This window comes from Chlorocebus sabaeus, chromosome 20, assembly GCF_047675955.1.
Source record: "Chlorocebus sabaeus isolate Y175 chromosome 20, mChlSab1.0.hap1, whole genome shotgun sequence".
NCBI lineage: Eukaryota > Metazoa > Chordata > Mammalia > Primates > Cercopithecidae > Chlorocebus > Chlorocebus sabaeus.
In genome coordinates, this window is record NC_132923.1 from 81,854,723 (window position 1) to 81,874,581 (window position 19,859).

The following is a 19,859-nucleotide window of genomic DNA, read 5'->3' on the forward strand; positions in this document are numbered from 1 at the left end:
ATTAATAAACAGGAAAACAACCCTAAATCTTTTCTACTTAATTTACTCTGGAAGCTACAGTGTTACCCAGAACCCCCCGACCAAAACAAAAAAACAAAACAAAAAAACCCACATCATACATCCTGTGCAATTAAGAAATTCACTTTAGGCACGTGATCAATAAGTACTCCAGCACTATCTACACAAAACAATAAACATAGTGTGAAGCAATGCAAATATGTATGTGAACTTGGCTCCACACTAAATCTGGCTTCATGCTTAACTATATTTAAAAAAAAAAAGAATTGCCAAACTGCTGATGCGTTTTCTACAATACTTGTTATTTTAATTTAATCAAGACTAAGAGCTTTAACTACAAAAATGTTAATTAGCCAAATGTCTCCAATTCTTTATCAGGTTTTAAAGAATATTTTATTATCTAAACTTTTTCCACATTTTTCTCCCATACTTAATGGTTCCTTACTACATTGTTTCATAAATGAACTTTTCAAATCTGTAATTTGAACTAGCTTTTGGATAACTTCTGAATTAGACAAAATTATTCTTTTTCTCACTGATAACATAACCCTTTGGGCACATTTTGTATACAGGATTACATGTTAACTAGAATTCTTATGCTAAAATTTTAGTGAAACCCTAAAAAGCAAGAAATCCTGAACTATCAGATATGGGCATTTATAGATAAGAATAATTCCACAATTTTAGAAACACATTTCCCTGTATCACAACCCTTTCATAATTGGAAATGACCCAGATATTAAATGAGAGTGAAAAATAACTTTAAGATTTTAATTTACACAAAAAGTTTACCTAAAACGTTTATCCCATTCAGTACTCAATTCTTCCACTTTTAACAAGGGAGGCATGAGACATTAATTAACATATGTAAAATGAACATGGTTTTGTCTGGAAAGGCAGGACAACTCAAAGCAGGGGAGGAGGCTTGGGGCTTCCAGGTCACAGGTAGGTGTGAGGTGAAGGGTTGCATTCTTTTCTGATCAGCCTTTCCAAAGGAGGAAAGTAGATATGCATTTATCTTAGTGAGACTTTGAATAGAATGGGAGGCAGGTTCAAGCAGCTCCCACCCTAAATCTTCCCTTCAGCCTAGTAATTTTGGGGGGGCCCAAGATATTTTCCTTTTATAAATTACTCATGTTTGTCAAAAGAAAGCACACAAACCAAGATTATTTTGTTTTGGCTGGGTTTATAGTTTTACAACCTTCCATGCCAAACACTGACTTCTGAAAATATCTAGCAAAGACAAACATAAAATTCAGACAAAATGTATGCTGACAGTTCTGAAGGCATTTTTACTTTTAGTCCAATAATTTTTAAGCTAGCTTGTTTAGTAAAGTTATACTTAAGTCATGTGAACTTGAAAATTGCTGAGGCTTATTTACTTAATTTATAAGCACGCTTTTACTTATAAGCCAATTTGGTAGACACAGCATAGAACAATAAGTGTACATGCAAACAAACACATATAGACATGTATACACACAAAAACGAAGATCCAATAGCTTGGAACCTTAGCCATGAGATAGCAATACAAAAGACATGTATACACACACACTAATGAAGATCCAATAGCTTGGAATCTTAACCATGAGATAGCAATGTTGGGAATGAAGATTTTGGTGTTGTAAAAGCCCAGCTAGCTCAGTCGGTAGAGCATGAGACTCTTAATCTCAGGGTCCTGGGTTCAAGCCCCACATTGGTGCCAAATTGTTGGGAATTAAGTTTTCGGTGTCACACAAAGAAAAGAATTAATGCAGGAACAAATTATCTCTCAGCAAGGCGAGCTTTACTTTCTGCAGAAAGGGTGCTACTCAATAGCTGTCCAGCCACAAGAGTACACCAAACAAAGGGGACAGAGTTATTTATAACCTGTTTATCGTACTACTGTGTCCAGTTTCCATGGGCTGGAATAGGACCTCACATTTTACAATTTACCCAATTGGCTATTAGCTTAAAGCTTTCTTATTAGGTAAGGGGAACAGAACAAAGAAAGAAAAGGAAGTTGTCCAGGGATAGTTAAGGAAGCATCTCCAAACAAGGAATGGTATGCACTATGGGCTGGGGCTTGACTAGTTCTGTCCAGGCATGCCAGAGCAAGCTAGGACAGCTGATTTGGAATATATATATATATATATATATATATATATATACACACACACACACACGCATGTATATATATACACACACATATATATACACTAATAGAGGATAACAATCTTATAGTAAGAAATTGTGACTTTTTATAATCTTTGAAGAACTTTCCCATTTCTCACAGCAATACAAAGACATGTATATACACACACAAACCAAGGTCCAATAGCTTGGAACCTTAGCCATGAGACAGTAATACAAGCTTGCCAATTTTACTTTGTTTGCACCAATAGATAATCCAATGAAGGCTGTGAACTAAAATTTCAGGTAAGGCAGTCTCGATGGCAATTTGATATTTAAAGGCCAAATTTCCCCAGACTCCAAAGAGCACTGGGGCTCCAAACAGCACCAAAGGAGAGTGTCACACATTAACCAGGCTCCCTGCTTAGAAGAGCAGCACAAAAGCCTGGATACATGCAATGCCATTCCACATTCCCATTCAATGGTAAACTCCAGATTCCAAACAATGTTGGGGCTAAACAGCATTGCAACTGTGAGAGAAAATTATAAGAAGGGCTTATTACTAGACCTCAGAACCTCTGCTGAGAGCATCCCCTTCAGGGAGGTTGAGGTCTCTAGGATCCCCTGGAGTGTCTGTCTCCCTGTGGGGTCCAATCTTAGAGTATTAGAAGTCTCTGACCTTAGGTAGGCACCGGTGCCACTTTGCATGCTTTCCCTCCAGAGCCTACTATGAGCTTTCCCTCGGTACCTGGGTGTAATCCCCAACTTTTAGCATCCTTATAATTTGTTAAGACCATGCTTTCCCATGCTTCCTATCCCATGAACTTTAATGATAGGAACTAGAGGCTGGGTAGGTTTCTTCTGCTTTAGCCAGTTGAATAGGGGAAGGAAAGAATGTAGCATAAAAAAATGGTTTAAGTCACCTGAAACATGCGAGTTTGCTCTGAGCTGGGTCACATGTAGGGACCAGGAACTACACACAGAAAAGATTTTTTAAAAAAGAGTCTTTTCCCCTTCCAGTTAGGGCAGTTATTCCCATTCACTCCTTGGCCTTCAGGTAATACCAGGGAGTGACGCCAGTCAATTGCCCTCAATTTCCAAGGAGCTACTAGGAAACAGTGGCTGAAAGACTGAAAAAGAAAGAAAGGGGGAAGAAAAAAAAACCCCTGGTCCCTTAAGTGAACCGGTCAGTGGTAGTTAGGCACCTCCACATGGGAACCCCTTAGTTTCACCAACCATGGCCAGAAACCTGCAGTTGCTTCTGCGTTTAGGCATTGCCTGCCAAGGGTCTTGAGTTGGAAAGGAAAAGAGAGAGACAGAGACAGATTCCTCTGTATGGAGCAGAAAGGAAAGGGGAAAGAAGAAAAATCCCAAACTTTGGACCTAACTTCTCCTGGAAGTTCTCCTGGCTGGCTTGCTAAAATATGTTACTGGTGAAGGGTGTCTAGGTTCTTGACATCTTAAACAAAGAATTGAACAAAACACACAAACAAAGCATGGAAAGAATGAAGAAATTTACTGAAATTGTAAGTTTACTCCACAGTGTGGCAGTGGGCCTGAGCATAGGGGCTCTGGGGCCCCATTACAGAATTTTTGGCAGTTTAAATACCCTCGAGAGGATCTCATTGGTTACTTGGTTTATGCCATATGTAAATGAAGAGGAGGAAGTAAAGTTACAAAGTTATTTACTTGGCATACACCCTATGGAGAGGATATTTCCTGTCATAGCTGAAGTGTGAATCGGCCTTATGTTCCCTGGCTCCAGACCTATTTTCCTGCCTCACTATTGGATCATTCTTTGTTGTGGAGGGCAGTTTCTGTGCATTATAGAATGTTTAACAACACCCCTGGCTTCTATGCACTAAATACCAATAACACACACACGCACACACCCCCAACTGAGTTAATAAAGAATGTCTCCAGAAATTGCCAAATGTCCCCTAGAGAGAAAAATTAACATCAGTTGAGAACCACTGATGAAAGCACTGATGATTATCTCATTAACAGAAAAAGTAGAAAAATCTATAAGATTATCTTACCAGATGGAGGAAAAGCATTTGATAACATTCAACACTGATTTATGATTTTTAAAGAATTAGCAGTCTAGAATAAGAGGAAACATTTAATCTGATAAAAGGTACCTACTTTTAAGCAAACATTTTAAATGTCTGTAAGCAAATATTTTAATTAATAGTGAAATACTGAAAGTTTTCCCACTGAGATCAGGAAAGAGACAAGGCTGTCTACTGGCATTGATTGTATTACATTTTATTGGAGATGCTCACCAGTGCAATAAGGTAAGGAAAAGAAATAAAAACAGGAAGAAATAGGACTGTGATTATTTGCATATGATTGTCTACATAGCAAATCCAAAAGCATCTATAGATCAAGTTAGCAAGTTTACCATATACAACTTCAATAAACAAAAGTCAACTTTTTGAAATAAACCCCTAATAATCAATCAGACAATAAAAGTAATGGGGACTAAAATTACCTACGTCCTTTCCACCTCACTGGGCTGCTGTGAGGGTCAGATTGGATCATTCCAGGTTAAAATGCTCTGAACATCAGTGCTTCTGAGGACAGAAGGGAGAGATCCCCACATCTTAGAGTCCTGGGGAAGAAACCTGGGGCTGGGACTTGAAGGATAGAAAGCAAGGAGGAACAGAAACCTCCAAATTCCAACTCTACTTGTCTCTCCAGCCTCCTCCCCACAGCCCCCACCTCACACTCCATGACTCTGCATGTTGTTTCCTTACCTGTCCTGTCTGTGCCAGCCGGGAACTTTCCTGATGTGTCTTTGTGCACATCATTCCTCCTGCCCAGAATGCCTTTCCCTCCTCCTTATCCAGAGAACTCTTATTCACTCTTCAAGACCTGACTCAGATGTCCCCATTTTGGTGAACACTTACCCACCTTTCCCAGGCAGACTTAGGTATCCTTCAAGTTTCCCCATGATGAGCCCCTCAGTTCAGCAAGCATGCATTTCATGGCTCCTGGGCAGGGGTGAGATTCAGATGAAGCAGACAGTCTCTCTCCCCATAGGCCACTCTCCAAGCCTCCATGCTCTCCTTCTTCCTTTGTTGGCTGGCCAAATGCAGAGGACCAGGGGCGGGGGGTGGGGGGTGCACTCTGAGCCCTTGGAAGGTGGCAAAGGTGGCAAGGCCACTAGATGGAAAGATCCTGGGTCCTTGAGTGACTGTGTGGAACAGGATTCTCCCCACCCACCATACCTGATTTTCATTAAACTGTGATGTGAGTGAGAAATCTCCAGTGTGGTAAGCGTTGAGAGTGGAGGTTATTTGTTAGAGCAGGCAGTGTATTTACTCTAATACTCCTGGTGACTGTCCTGACTCCAAGACCAGACAGATTAGAGTGAGGAGTGAACTGAGAGACAACTGAGGGCCTAGCAGACTTGGGCCAGCAGACGAAGAGGTCACAAGAGAATGTCCATCAAGGGTGCTGGGGTCTTAGAAGCTTCTCCACAGCAGAGGTGACCTTGCATGAATTACTTCCCCACAATGAGACTCTGTATCTTCATCAGCCAAATGGGGGTGAGCGTACCTACCTTGTATGAATATTAAGAGCTTCATGAATTACATATGTAAAGTGCTTCAGATATCATTCTCCCTTACTAATGTTTGTGTCCCTCACTGTCTATTGCATCTCTACCAAGAGGGCAAAGTAAGACAACTGGAAGAGACACAGAACAGCCTACACCCACATACCAGTTATTATATAATGGGCACTGTTCTAACCACTTTACAAAATAAACTCATTTAATTCTCAGAGCAACCCATTTTAATGATGGGAAAACTGAGGCACAGTAAAGTTAAGTCACTCAACCAAGTTGACATAGCTTTAAGAAGAACTGGGAATTGAACCCAGTGTGACTTCAGAGCACGTGCTCATGGCCACCATACTATACTTCCCAGTGAGGAGATCCTGTTGGAAAAAGACAGAGAGAGCTGCCGATACCAGGCATCTGAGAACCACCACAGCCAAATCTGACTTCCAGCCATTCTCTGGCTGAGCAGAAATCGAGGAAAAGCCAGGCTCACTTGGTGTCTCTCTCCTAAGAAGAAAAACCAGACTAAACCTTGTGCACAGAGGCAAACCCTTCCAGGGAACTTTATTCAAGGAGAAGTACATCACGTAGTTCCCATCCAGGAGGCCCTGAGTCATCAAGTGAACAGTGACTCCTAATATGGTTTTTCAAAGGCCTAGACCTGCAGGAAACTGTGACATTTGGAAGCACTTGGATTCTGCTTTCTTGTAAATTCCCATGTTGGAGTTCAAACTGGGGCCTCCATTCATCAGGACCAGCCAACCTAATGCCGAGGTGTTAACAGATCCTGGCCAGGTATCAGGAGTCCTGTTCTGTCTTGGAGAGCTGAAGTCAGGACACTCAGGATGCCACCCTAGACAGCCCATGCATTGACTGTGAGACCTAAGGGACATCACTCACAATCCTATGCCCAGGGAGGACCCATCCTCAAGGGAGACTCCTACAGGCTGCAGGCACCTGAGACAGTCACAGCATCACCTTTATCTCTCCCTTCCCTGCAGTGTGCATGGGGACAGGTGGGGAGTGTGAGCTCTGTAAATGTGGCTAGAGGAATCCAACCAAGGTGGCAGTGAAGGGCTGGGTTCTGGAGGCTCTGATAAAAACATTTTATTAATAAAATACAGTAGTGTTCCTGGACCCCACCACTTATCCAAAGTTAGCCTTTGGCTCAGGGGTTTCCTCAGTATTGTCCTCTTGTGGTCTCCAGAAATATGTTGCCGGAAAGCGGTGCCAATCCAGGCCCCAAGAAAGGGTTCTTGGATCTCGTGCAAGAACAAATTTGGGACGAGTCCATAGAGCAAAGTGAAAGCAAATTTATTAAGAAAGCAAAGGAATAAAGAATGGCTACTCCACTGACAGAGCAGTCCCTCAAGGGCTGCTGGTTACCCATTTTTATAGTTATTTCTTGATGATATACTAAACAAAGGGTGGATTATTCATGCCTTCCCTTTTTAGACCATATAGGGTAACTTCCTGACGTTACCATTGCATTTGTAAACTGTCATGGTGCTGGTGGGAGTGTAGCAGTGAGGCCGACCAGAGGTCACTCTCATGGCCATATTGATTTTGGTGGGTTTGGCCAGCTTCTTTACTGCAACCTGTTGTTGCGAGGTCTTTATGACCTGTATCTTGTGCTGACCTCTTATCTCACCCTGTGACTTAGAATGCCTAACCATCTGGGAATGCAGCCCAATAGGTTTCAGCCTAATTTTACCCAGCTCCTATTCAAGATGGAGTTGCTCTGGTTCAAATGCTTCTGACAGTACTGCTTCTGTTTGCTCTTACCCCACGAACTCTATGATTTTTTTTCTCACATGTAGCTTAACTCAGGACAAGGGAGGAATGATTATTATCCCCATTTCCCACTTGAAGAAAACTGAGGTTCTGAGAGGTTAAATTGAAACCACTTTTGCAAAATTATAACTGAGGAAATTACGACAGTGAAAGAAATCTGACCTAACCGACTCCATCTTGCTTCTAACCTTTAAGCTGTCCTTGTTCATTCCTGGGCGTAGGCCGAACTAACTTTGGGAAGGAATTCAGCTCATGGTTTGACTCTGACACAAAATCGATAGTAGCCCTTTCCAGAAAAGACCTCCTTCTCACCTCAGGACCAGTCTGCCTGTGCAGGACTAACAAATTAGCTAAAAGATTAGAAATTACCGGGCCAGGAGTGGTGGCTCACGCCTGTAATCCCAACACTTTGGAAGGCCGAGGCGGGCGGATCACAAGGTCAGAAGATTGAGACTATTCTGGCTAACATGATGAAACCTCGTCTCTACTAAAAATACAAACAAAATTAGCCAGGCGTGGTGGCGGGCACCTGTAGTTCCAGCTACTCGGGAGGCTGAGGCAGGAGAATGGCGTGAACCCGGGAGGCAGAGCCTGAAGTGAGCCAAGATAGCGCCACTGCACTCCACCCTGGGCGACACAGTGAGACTCCGTTTCAAAAAAAAAAAAATATTAGAAGTTACCGGTTAGGGAGTCATGCAGCCTCTGACTCCAACAGTCTGAACCTCCCCAAATTGCTCCTGGGGATAACATCACTATTGTAAAAGCTAACATTAGTGCTTGAAATATTTTGCAGACCCTGCACTCGATGGATCAGCTGACACCACCCAGACTGGTAATCTGGCTCAACCAGTTCTGCCATCTCACCCAGGAAGAGAAAACAGCAAGAAAAACTCACTTCAACCCCCTAGGATTCCATCTCCAATCTCACCAACCAGCACTCCCCACTTCCGAAGCCCCTACCTGCCAAATTATCTTTAAAAACTCTGATGCCGGAATGCTCAGGGAGACTGATTTGAGTAATAATAAAACTCCGGTCTCCCGCACATCCGGCTCTGCAATTACTCTTTCTCCACTGCAATTCCCCTGTTTTAATAAATCGGCTCTGTCTATGCAGTGGGCAAGGCGAATCCATTAGACGGTTACAAAATGACTTGCCCGAAGTCTCACCGCTGGTCAGAGTCGGGCACTATTGGGCGGCTGGCTGTTGCCATGAGGACTGGGTTGTTGAAAGATGGCCTTTATTTGGTCTTGGAATCCTACCCTGTTTCCCAGGCTGCGGAAGGGACAGTTGCAACATGGTAGAATTGAAAACAGCAGAGCCCTTGGGGTCAGTTTCGTAACTTGTGAAGACTAAGTCAGGATTCTGTTTTGTTCAGCAACACATGAAGAATCCCCACTTCGTCACCGAAGGACGGGAAAAAATACAAAAAGCCTATGAGCGCCTCCTAGTGGTGAGCTCCGCCATCACATGTCTAATTGAGGAGCTTCAGCAATGGAGGGTATTGTGCTTCCCAGGCCTGGTGAGCTGCAGGGAAAAATACACGCTGCGTCCTCAGGGCCAGGCGCTCAGCTTGCCAGACTGTTCTCAGTCGCCCAACTGCAGTTCAGAGGGCCTACAAACGATCGTTCATGGCCCCAGGGCCGAGGCACCTGGCACTGCCAGGCACTTTCAGGCACGAAGTGGTCAAGCTGCCTACCTGGTGATTCCTGCCACGCCCTTCCTTCTCCCTCCCTCTTTCAGGATCCAGAACTTCAGCTTTCACTCATTCCGCAGCCACTGTGCCAGGCTCTGCGCTAAGCACTGGCCGTCTGGCCATCCGCCAAGCCTGATCCCAGGGGCAGCCATGTCCTGTGCTCCTGTGAGGGCCGCATTCCCCTCCCTACTCCTGCCCCCTCCTCCCAGTTCCACGTGCCTAACTATGGCATTCACTTCCACCCCCGGGATCCTCCTCGTCCTACACCCGGCCCCACCATTACCACCCCTAAATAACTTGTGCATCCCTCCCTTTCTGTCCCCCCTGCTCACTGTCGTAGTCCAAGCCACTACTATGTCTGCCCTGGACAGCTTCAAAACCCCCCACTCACAGGCCTTCCCGCCTCCAATCTTGACCCCTGCACTAACTCTCCACACTGTGATCAGAGTCAACCTTCTAGAAGGGAAATGTAAGCAATGGAAATTTCCGTGTTGAAACACTCCAGGGCAAGTTTCCAACTCCAGGACATGACTCAAAGGGAGGAAAACAGGGAAAATGTACGAGATGGTTATATGAAGGGAATTTAAGAACTAATATATATGGCCGGCGCGGTGGCTCATGCCTATAATCCCAGCACTTTGGGAGGCCGAGACAGGCAAATCACAAGGTCAGGAGTTCGAGACCAGCCTGGACAACATAGGAAAACCCCGTCTCTACTAAAAATACAAAAAAATTAGCCGGGTGTGGTGGTGGGCACCTGTAATCCCAGCTACTCGAGAGGCTGAGGCAGGAGAATCGCTTGAACCTGGAAGGCAGAGGTTGCAGTGAGCTGAGACCAGGCCACTGCACTCCAGCTCGGTGACAGTGCTAGACTCCATCTCAAGGTGGAGTCTTACCATATTGCCCAGGCTGATCTTTAACTCATGGCCTCAAAAATCCTCCCACCTCAACCTCCCAAAGTGCTAGGATTTCAGGTGTGAGCCACCACACCCAGTCATAAGGAAGCTAAATTTTTTTAAGTGCCTCATATTTAGCACCCAGAAGATCTTTAATTCATAGCCACTAAAACCTTGCTCTTCAAGGTGTGTCTGGAGACCACAGTCCTGACCCCACCTCAGACCTCCTAAAGCAGGATCTGCATTTTTAACCTGCTCCTGGGCCAGCACGTGCAGAGGAGCAGAGGGTGAGCTCCAAAAGAGCAGGCCCTGCCCTGTCACCTCAGTATCTGATATGGTTTGGCTGTGATCCCACCCAAATCTCACCTTGAATTGTAATAATCTTTACGTGTCAAGAGCAGGGACAGGTGGAGGTAACTGAATCATGGAAGTGGTTTCCCCCATACTGTTCTCGTGGTAGTGAATAAGTCTCACGAGATCTGGTGGTCTATAAAAGGGAGTTCCCCTGCGTATGCTCTTGCCTGCCGCCATGTAAGTTGTGTCTTTGCTTCTCCTTTGCCTTCTGCCATGATTGTGAGGCCTCCTCAGCCATGTGGAACTGTGAGTCCATTAAATCTCTTTCCTTTATAAATTACCCAGTCTCAGGTCTGTCTTTATTAGCAGTGTAAGAATGGACTAATACAGTATCCCACCCCAGCCCTTGCCTGGCTTGCAGGAAATGCATGAGAGAGAACAGAGGAAAGAAGGTACATTAGGCAGGGCCTGTCCCAACCATGCCTCTGCGAGGCTGGTCCCTGTGCACCCCAGCAATGTAGAACCACCCTGCCTGGCAGACTCAGTGGGTTTGTTGTGCAGACATTATCACCTTGACGTCACTGTGTGCAGGGCAGACAATCTCCACATAATCTGGAGCAGCTGCAAACACACTGAGAAGCCACCCGTTTGTTATGAAAGCTTTCTCATTAAGAAGGCAAGAATAAAAAGCACTGTCATTTCTCCTTTTCAGAAACCAAGGAAGTGCCTCGCCCCCTCTCCCCATCACTCCCTACCAAGTACTCCTCTTCACCTTCTTGGGACCTTTCTCTGCATTACTTATGTCTGGTAGTAAGGGGAGGAGGGCTCTCTTCACAGTTAAAAGTATGCAAAGTCTTTAATGACAATTGTCTAAGACTAGGAGGTGGGAGAGTATGGCAGTTGAATAGGGTGTGTGGTCTCCACCACATAGCTTGCTGTGTAACCATGCAAGCCACTTGCCCTCTCTGGGCCTTGGTTAACTTCGCGGTAAAATGAAAGCAGGCAAGGGTGGGCAGGCTCTTCTTCCTCTCAGAGGTCCTGATTTTGAGAAGCCAGGCCCTGGGTCTGTTCTGCAGCTAAAAACAGAGGCATTGTGGTCAGATGTGCATTTCAACTGAGAGTCCACCACTCACCAGCTGGGCAATCCTACCAGTGACACACCTTCACCTCTCTACATCTCAATTTCCTCTTTCCGGCTGGGCACGTTGGCTCACGCCTATAACCCCAGAACTTTGGGAGGCCAAGGTGGGTAGATCACTTGAGGTCAGGAGTTTGAGACCAGCCTGGCTAACATGGTGAAACTCTGCTTGTACTAAAATACAAAAAAATTAGCCGGGCATGATGGCAGGTGCCTGTAATCCCAGCTACTCAGGAGACTGAGGCAGACAGAATTGCTTGAACCCAGGAGGCGAAGGTTGCAGTGAGCTTAGATGGGGCCACTGTACTGCATCCCAGGCAACACAGCAAGATTTCGTCTCAGGAAAAAAAAAAAAAAAAAAAATCAATTTCCTATTCTAAATTGGGTTTTAACAGTGCCTACATCTTAGGGTGGTCGGGAGGTCTGTATGTGCCCTTTTACTGCAGTGCCTCCATCACAGGAGCCCAGAGTTTGTTTCTTTTCCCCTTAGTTTCCTAAAATGAACACTAACAGTAGCTTTGAAAATAAATCCCAAAGGCCGAGTGCGTTGGCTCACACCTGTAATCCTAGCACTTTAGGAGGCTGACGCAGATGGTTGGGAGTTTGAGACCAGCCTGACCAACATGGAGAAACCCAGTCTCTACTAAAAATACAAAATTAGCCAGGTGTGGTGGCGCATGCCTATAATCCCAGCTACCTGGGAGGCTGAGGCAGGAGAATCGCTTGAACCCGGGAGGTGGAGGTTGTGGTGAGCCAAAATCACGCCATTGCACTCTAGCCTGGGCAACAAGAGCAAAACTCCATCTCCAAAATCTCTTAGGGTTGTGGGAGGGGATGCAAAGCCCAGCACCAGACTCATGGAAGACCAGAGTCCCAAGGTGCATTACAGATCTCCAAACCTCCCCATCATGGCCCAGCAAAGGTCAGGCTAGTCTGTTGGGCTGATTTGAACATCACCCCTCAGAGCTGAGCTGCATGAGCCACAGTCTCCCTGAGTCACCACCCAGCTGGCTGCCAGCATCGTCAGAGTGGGTGAGGGTGGGGAAGAATGAAGGGGTGGAAGGGGTGGGAAACTCCCCATATTTAGAGGTCTACCATGGGCTGGGTGCTTCTCAACAATTCCATGAAGTAGATTCAATTTACTCATTTAATAGAAGAGGGAACCAATGCTCAAAGAGGTGCAGAGTTTCGCCCAAGGCCTCCCAGCTAGTTCAAGGTGGAGTTGGGGGTCAGACCCAAGTCCAGTCCCAAGGCCCAGCTTCTCTTCCCTGGCAGTAAGCACACTTGTCTATCCTGCATTCACTCACCCCAGTGTTCAAGCCAGGGGCAGCTCTGATGAGCAGGCAGGAAGGGCTTTGCTCTGCTCTTCCCTGGACACATTGGGGCGGGCACGGGCCACCAGAGGGAAGGATGGGGGTCATCAATCACATGTTCGTGCACACCATGTGTGCACACACACGCACACAGCATGTTCACCATTTGATCTTGCCCAAATAACCTGTGTTACAGAAAAACCCCAGGAGGGTTCTAGTTTCTGACATTGTTTCTTCCAGGTGCCTACTACTTAGCCCAGGACTGATGACGCAATAAACTCATCTTCTTGCTGGTCTCTCAGCCCAATGCTGGAGGTCTGTCTCCCTCTCTCCTCACAGAGCCCTCATCAGAGTTCTTCAGGGACCTCACACCTTCCACAGGAAACAGGCCAAGCACCTTAACCAGAGAGCTTCTGTGACCTGGCCCCTGCTGCCTCTCCAGCCCCTCTCCCACCTCCCTTTTCTCCCCCTCGGACTGCAGCCACCCTGAGCCACCACCTGTGGCTTCTCTCCCTCTTCCCTGCTTGCACAGCAGCCTCTGCTGCCTATACCAGCTCCACCCCATCCCGCCCCTCTGTGGGCTCTCCCTGGGTTTCCACCAACGCCCTGCCACACCCAAGGTTCCTCCTGCCCTGAGGCGTGACCCTCGCACCTTGTCCAGTGATCAGTCAGAGCACTTCCCACACTGTGGAGGAGCAGGGCTGCTCTTATTCACTGTGTCCCCGGTGCCCAGCCAAGATCTAAGGGTCTCCAGATGTTTGCTCAAAGATGAATAAATGAATGAATGGAAAGGGAACTAGAAATGGAATAATTCCATTATTCCAACTGTAGGGGTAGATAAGTAGGGGCACACGGCAGCTAAGTGTCTGTCTCTTGGAATCCTGGCTAAAGCCAAAGATGGGAGAGCCCAGGCTTCCTAGTTCCTGTCCCAGGTGGTCAGCCCAGTGTCCTCATTTGGTCCTCTCCAGAAAGGCGCCGAGCTGCGCGCTCTTTGACTTGCTGCTCTGTGCTGCCACCTTGTGGCCTCACAGGGAGAGCTTTCATTTTTCACCCCAAGAGCTCAATGATTTAAAAGACTTGGTGAAATCAGTCTGAATTAATTTAATCCTAGTAAACTTATCTTCCTATTCCACTAATAAAAGATATACTCAAGTGACAAACAGTGAGAGGCCACCAGTGTGTCCACACTGAGCTATAATTCCAACCAAAGCTACAATTCCTGTTGCTCGCAATAGCCCATGACTCTGTACCCAGGGCCATGACTTACGTCTTTTGGAACTGGAGAAATACTCAGGAACCCCACTCCCCCTCTCCCCGCTCATGGAGGGAGCAGTCGAGGTGCCTACTTTGTGCCAGACTCTACTTGGACTGGAATCCATGGTGAGCAAAACAGAGCCGTCCTTAGCCTCGAGGAGCTTAGAGTCTGGAGGCAGAGATGGGTCTTTTGTTTTTTTTTTTTTTTTTGAGACAATGTCTCTGTTGCCCAAGTAGAAGTACAGGGGTACAATCATGGCTCACTTCAGCCTCAGCCTTCTGGGCTCATCCTCCCATCCCAGCCTCCTGAGTAGCTGGGACTACAGACAGGCACTACCACACTCCTGACTAATTATTTGCATTTTTTTTGTACAGATGAGGTTTCACCATGTTGCCCAGGCAGGTGTCAAACTCCTGGGCTCAAGTGATCCACCCACTTCAACCTCCCAAAGTATTGGGATTACAGGTGTAAGCCACTGTGCCTGGCCGAGATGGGTCTTATTCAAATAATCATATAAATATATAATTTCAAACAGATAAATTCAATGAAGAAAATGTAAATGGGGCCCATATTAGTCCATTTTTACACTGTTGATAAAGACATACCCAAGACTGAGTAATTTATACAGAAAAAGGTTTAATGAACTCATAGTTGCACGTGGCTGGGGAAACCTCAAAATTATGGCGGAAGGTGAAAGGCATGTCTTACATGGCAGCAGGTGAGAGAGAGAGAGAGAGAGAGAGAGAGAGAGCAGACAAACCCAAGGAGGAAGAGTCCCTTATAAAATCATCAGATCTTGAGAGAACTCATTCACTATCATGAGAACAGCATGGGGGAATCTGCCCCCATGATCCAATTATCTCCCACCGGGTCCCTCCTGCAACATGTAGGAATTATGGGAGCTACAATTCAAGATGAGATTTGGGTGGGGATAGAACCAAACCATACTATTTTACTCCTGGCGCCTCCCAGATATTGTGTCCTCACATTTCAAAACCAGTCATGCCTTCCCAACAGTCCCCCGAAGTTTTAACTCATTTCAGGATTAACTCAAAAGTCCATAGTCAAAAGTCTCATCTGAGACAAGGCAAGTCCCTTTCTCTTATGAGCCTGTAAAATCAAAATCAAGTTAGTTACTTCCTAGACACAATGGGGGTACAGGCATTGGATAAATATACCCATTCCAAATGGGAGAAATTGGCCAAAATGAAGAGCCCGAAAGGCCCAAAGGTCCCATGCAAGTCCAAAATCCAGCACAGCAGTCAAATCTTAAAGCTCCAAAATGATCTCCTTTCACTCCATGTCTCACATCCAGGTCATGCTGATACAAGAAGTGGGTTCCCATGGTCTTGAGCAGCCCTGCCCCTGTGGTTTTGCAGGGTATAGCCTCCCTCCTGACTGCTTTCACAGGCTGGTGTTGAGTGTCTGCATCTTTTCCAGGTGCATGGTGCAAGCTGTCAGTTATCTATCGTTCTGGGGTCTGGAGGACAGTGGTTCTCTTCTCACAGCTCCACTAGGCAGGGCCCTAGTGGAGGGGGCCGGGGGGGCACTGAGAACCACTGCCCTAGCAGAGGTTTTGCCATGAGGGCCCCATACCTGTAGCAAATTTTTGCCTGAACAGCCAGGTGTTTCCATACTCCTCTGAATTCTAGGCAGAGGTTCCCAAACCTCAATTCTTGACTTCTGTGCACCTGCAGGCTCAACACTACGTGAAAGCTGCCAAGGCTTGGGGCTTGCACTCTCTGAAGCCATGGCCTGAGCTGTGCCTTGGCCCCTGTTAGCCATGGCTAGAGCAGTTGGTATGCAGGAAAGCAAGTTCCTAGACTGCACACAGGAGTGGGGCATTGAGCCTGGCCCAGGAAACCATTTTTTCCTCTTAGGCTTCTCAGCCTGTGATGGGAGGGGCTGCCGCAAAGCTCTCTGACATGCCCTGGAGATGTTTTCCCCATTGTCTTGACAATTAACATTTGGGTCCTTCTATCGTGTATCGTGTAAATTTCTGCAGCCAGTTTGAATTTCTCCTCAGAAAATGGGTTTTTCTTTTCTATTGTATGATCAAGCTGCAAATTTTCTGAACTTTTATGCTCTACTTCCCTTTTAAAAACTGAATGCTTTTAACAGCACCCAAGGTCACCTCTTGAATGCTTTGCTGCTTAGAAATTTTTCCACTAGATACATTAAATCATCTCCTTCAAGTTCAAAGTTCCACAAATCTCTAAAGCAGGGGCAAAATGCCACTAGTCTCTTTACTAAAACATAGCAAGAGTCATCTTTACTCCAGTTCCCAAGAAGTTCCTCATCTCCATCTGAGACCACCTCAACCTGGATTTCATAGTCCATATTATTATTAGCATTTTTGTCAAGGCATTCAACAAGTCTCTAGGAAGTTTCAAACTTTCCCACATGTTCCTGTCTTCTTCTGAGCCCTGCAAACTGTTCCAACTTCTGCCTGTTACCCAGTTCCAAAGTTGCTTCCCCATTTTTGGGTATCTTTACAGCAGTGCCCACCTACCTGGTACCAATTTACTGTATTAGTCCAGTTTCATGCTGCTGATAAAGACATATCTTAGACTGGGTAATTTATAAAGAAAAGGAGGTTTAAATGGACTCAGAGTTCCATGTGGCTAGAGAAGCCTCACAATTATGGCAGAAGGTGAAAGGCATGTCTTACATGGTGGCAGGTGAGAGAGAAAGAGAGAGAGAAGGCAGACGAGTGAAGGGGGAAGAGCCCCTTATAAAACCATCAGATCTCGTGAGAACTCACTCACTTATGATAACAGCATGGAGGAAACTCCCCATGATCCAATTGCGTCCCACAACATGTGGGAATTATGGGAGCTACAATTCAAGATGAGATTTGGGCAGGGACACAGCCCAACCGTATCAAGGCCTTAAAAGCAAATAACAGAGGGGCCAGTTCTAATGTGAGCAATGTCAGGAAAGGCTTCCTTGAGGAAGTAACTTTTGAGCTGAGTTCTGAAGAATGTCTAAATGAGAGAGGAAATGGCACATATAAAGGCCTTGAGACTGAAGGAATCTGAACTGTTCAAGATATTGAGAGAAGATCAGATGACTGGAGCATGGAGAGAAAGGGAAGGGGCAATTGGAATCTGGCCACGTTGGTGGGGCAGCAGCCAGACCATTTAGGGGCTCATAGGCCAGGTCTGTCTAAGAGCAATGGGAAACCAGGGCTTTAGACAAAGGGTTGGCATCAGATGCTTTATTTTAAAAGACCACTCAGGGCCGGGTGCGGTGGCTCAAGCCTGTAGTCCCAGCACTTTGGGAGGCCGAGACATGCGGATCACAAGGTCAGGAGATTGAGATCATCCTGGCTAACCCGGTGAAACCCCGTCTCTACTAAAAAATACAAAAAACTACCCGGGCGAGGTGACGGGCACCTGTAGTCCCAGCTACTCAGGAGGCTGAGGCAGGAGAATGGCGTAAACCCGGGAGGCGGAGCTTGCAGTGAGCTGAGATCCGGCCACTGCACTCCAGCCTGGGCGACAGAGCGAGACTCTGTCTCAAAAAAAAAAAAAAGACCACTCAGTACCACGTGGAGGATGAATTGGAGTGGGCACAGTGGCTTCAGGGAGACCTGTGAGGAGAGTGCTTCCTTTAAGTGAAAGGAAGACAGTTCTGAATATAACAAAGAAAGAAAAAAATGCTGAGGCTGCTAAAATCTTTGTTAAGAACAAATCTATCCATAAACTGGGAAGAAAGGAAGAGAAATTTGTGGTAGTTTTGCTGTCACACTTTAAATTGCAAAAGATAAGCTACAGTGCATGGTAAGTGCTTAGTTAAAATGAAAAACACATTAAATTTGTGGATGGAAGATATGAACAGAAATGTGTTCCCACTGAAGGCAATTTGTTGTACCAGAAAGTATGGTCTATACAAAGACTTCATCAAGTGATCTCCTGAAGCAAGTGATGCCAGGCCATTTACTGCAAGTAAGGGACAATTACACAGATTCAGGAATGGGTTTGGACCGAGAAATATAAAAATTACTGGAGAGGCTGCATCTGCTGATGAAGAAGCTGCTGCCACATTTCCAGCAGAGTTGAAGCAGCTGATTAAGGAGAAAGGATACCATTCAAAGCAAGTCTTCAACTGTGGTGAAACCGGACTCTTCTGGAAGAAGATGCCTAATAGTCTCTCCTTGTCAACTGTCACTGACATGGGAGTTCCTCAGTCTGTAGCAATAGCATCCCAGCTTTAAGACCACTATCAGGTGGGCGTTATCACTAAGGCCACTCTGGCCAAGAGCAAGGCAAGTGGGCTGAGTGGATACAAGCTGGTACTTAAACTGGGTCTACAGCAATGTCTGCTCTTCCCTTTAAGCTGAGTGCTACTTAAGGGTAGGGATCCTGGCTTAGTCCTTGCCTATCCCTAGTGCTCAACACAGAGCCTGGCGCCATATGGGTGCCATGAATGTTTAGGGATATGGTGGACATTTGTCACTTTGGTTGCTATAGAGTATAGATAAAATAAGTTTGTGTTTCTGTAGTTAGGGCTTTCTGAGGAAATTTTCCTGAAACCTGGGACCCACAAGGGCAAATCTTAAAATTATTTGCAATTGTATAGATAGTGAGAGAACTCTGAAGACATTTACCTAATTCTGGAGGAATGTGTTTACATTTCAAGGGAGAATGGAGACTCAGTTTACCTAGCTCCTAGAAAGGCTGACTTTCATGCCAAAGTGTTGTGATAAGGACTCAAACCCTGTGGTTTCCAAGGAGACCCTTCCAGGAGTGGCAAAGGACAACTCCTTCCCCTTTATAAGCAGAGAAAATTCTTTTTAAGTTCATTCCTCTCCTAGGATATGACTTTTTATGTGTAGGAGATTTTTCTGACTGTCATTGTGTCACCTCAGTGGTAAGAATTAGGATGGAGGGAGCCAAGTGATCCTTCTTTGCTTTTTAAGTGAATAATGATAATCCCTCTCATCTAAATTGCCTTGTGCATTCAGTATGAAATTAAGATGAATATTAAAAATTCAATTGCTGCTCAGCATCTGGATAACCTTCCTATTGTAAAAGTAAGTAGTTCAAAGTAAAAGCTATTGGAATTTTATTTTGAGCCTTAAAGAAATATTATTATGGGACCTGAGTCATGTGACAGGCAGCTGTAACTTAGGAAGCTGTAACCTAGACAGCTATAACCTTTGTTCTTCTGTTACAGATTAGCCTTTTCTTTGCCTACCTTGTGTTGTAAAACGTTATTTAAAAAAAAAAAACAAAAAGAAAAACGAAAGTGCACCAGAGAAGACCCTTTCTTCTTCACTGTTGATCTTCGTTGTAAATGAACTTCCCTTTGACTTCTCTTACACAAAGATCTCACAACTATCACACTGTCTAAATGGGGTTGTTAAATATACTGATTTAAATTGTAAAAGCAAAAGAAAACCATCACTAATCATACATTTCTGTAACCCATAAACCAGCCTTGTATGAAAAATGTTGATGCCTGTTAATTTCTTCGTTTTCTGCCTATCTCAATAAGACCTCCACTTTTCAGCTTAGGAGCACTGGCCCCATTCCTTTAGAGTCTGTGTTTCCCAGATGGTCATTCTCAGCTTTGCACTTGAATTAAGTCTTTTAAACTAGATTCTGATCCTTGTGATTATTTCTTGTTGACATTCAGATGGGACCCGAGGTAGTCTCTTTCCATTGACTCCTGCTGCTTCACAGACAAATTGGGGCCCTGGTACCTGCACACACTCTTTCTTTGCAACCAACTTTTGCCGAAGTTTGCAAAAGTTCTTGGCAAAGCCCCTC

General features: G+C 45.4%; 1 non-coding gene across 1 annotated transcript; it reads left to right on the forward strand.

The window, feature by feature from the left end:
- Window positions 1–1,648: 1,648 nt before the first annotated feature.
- Window positions 1,649–1,722, forward strand: TRNAK-CUU (transfer RNA lysine (anticodon CUU)). The gene has a single exon. It is a non-coding gene; the product is annotated as a tRNA-Lys (tRNA).
- Window positions 1,723–19,859: the final 18,137 nt, after the last annotated feature.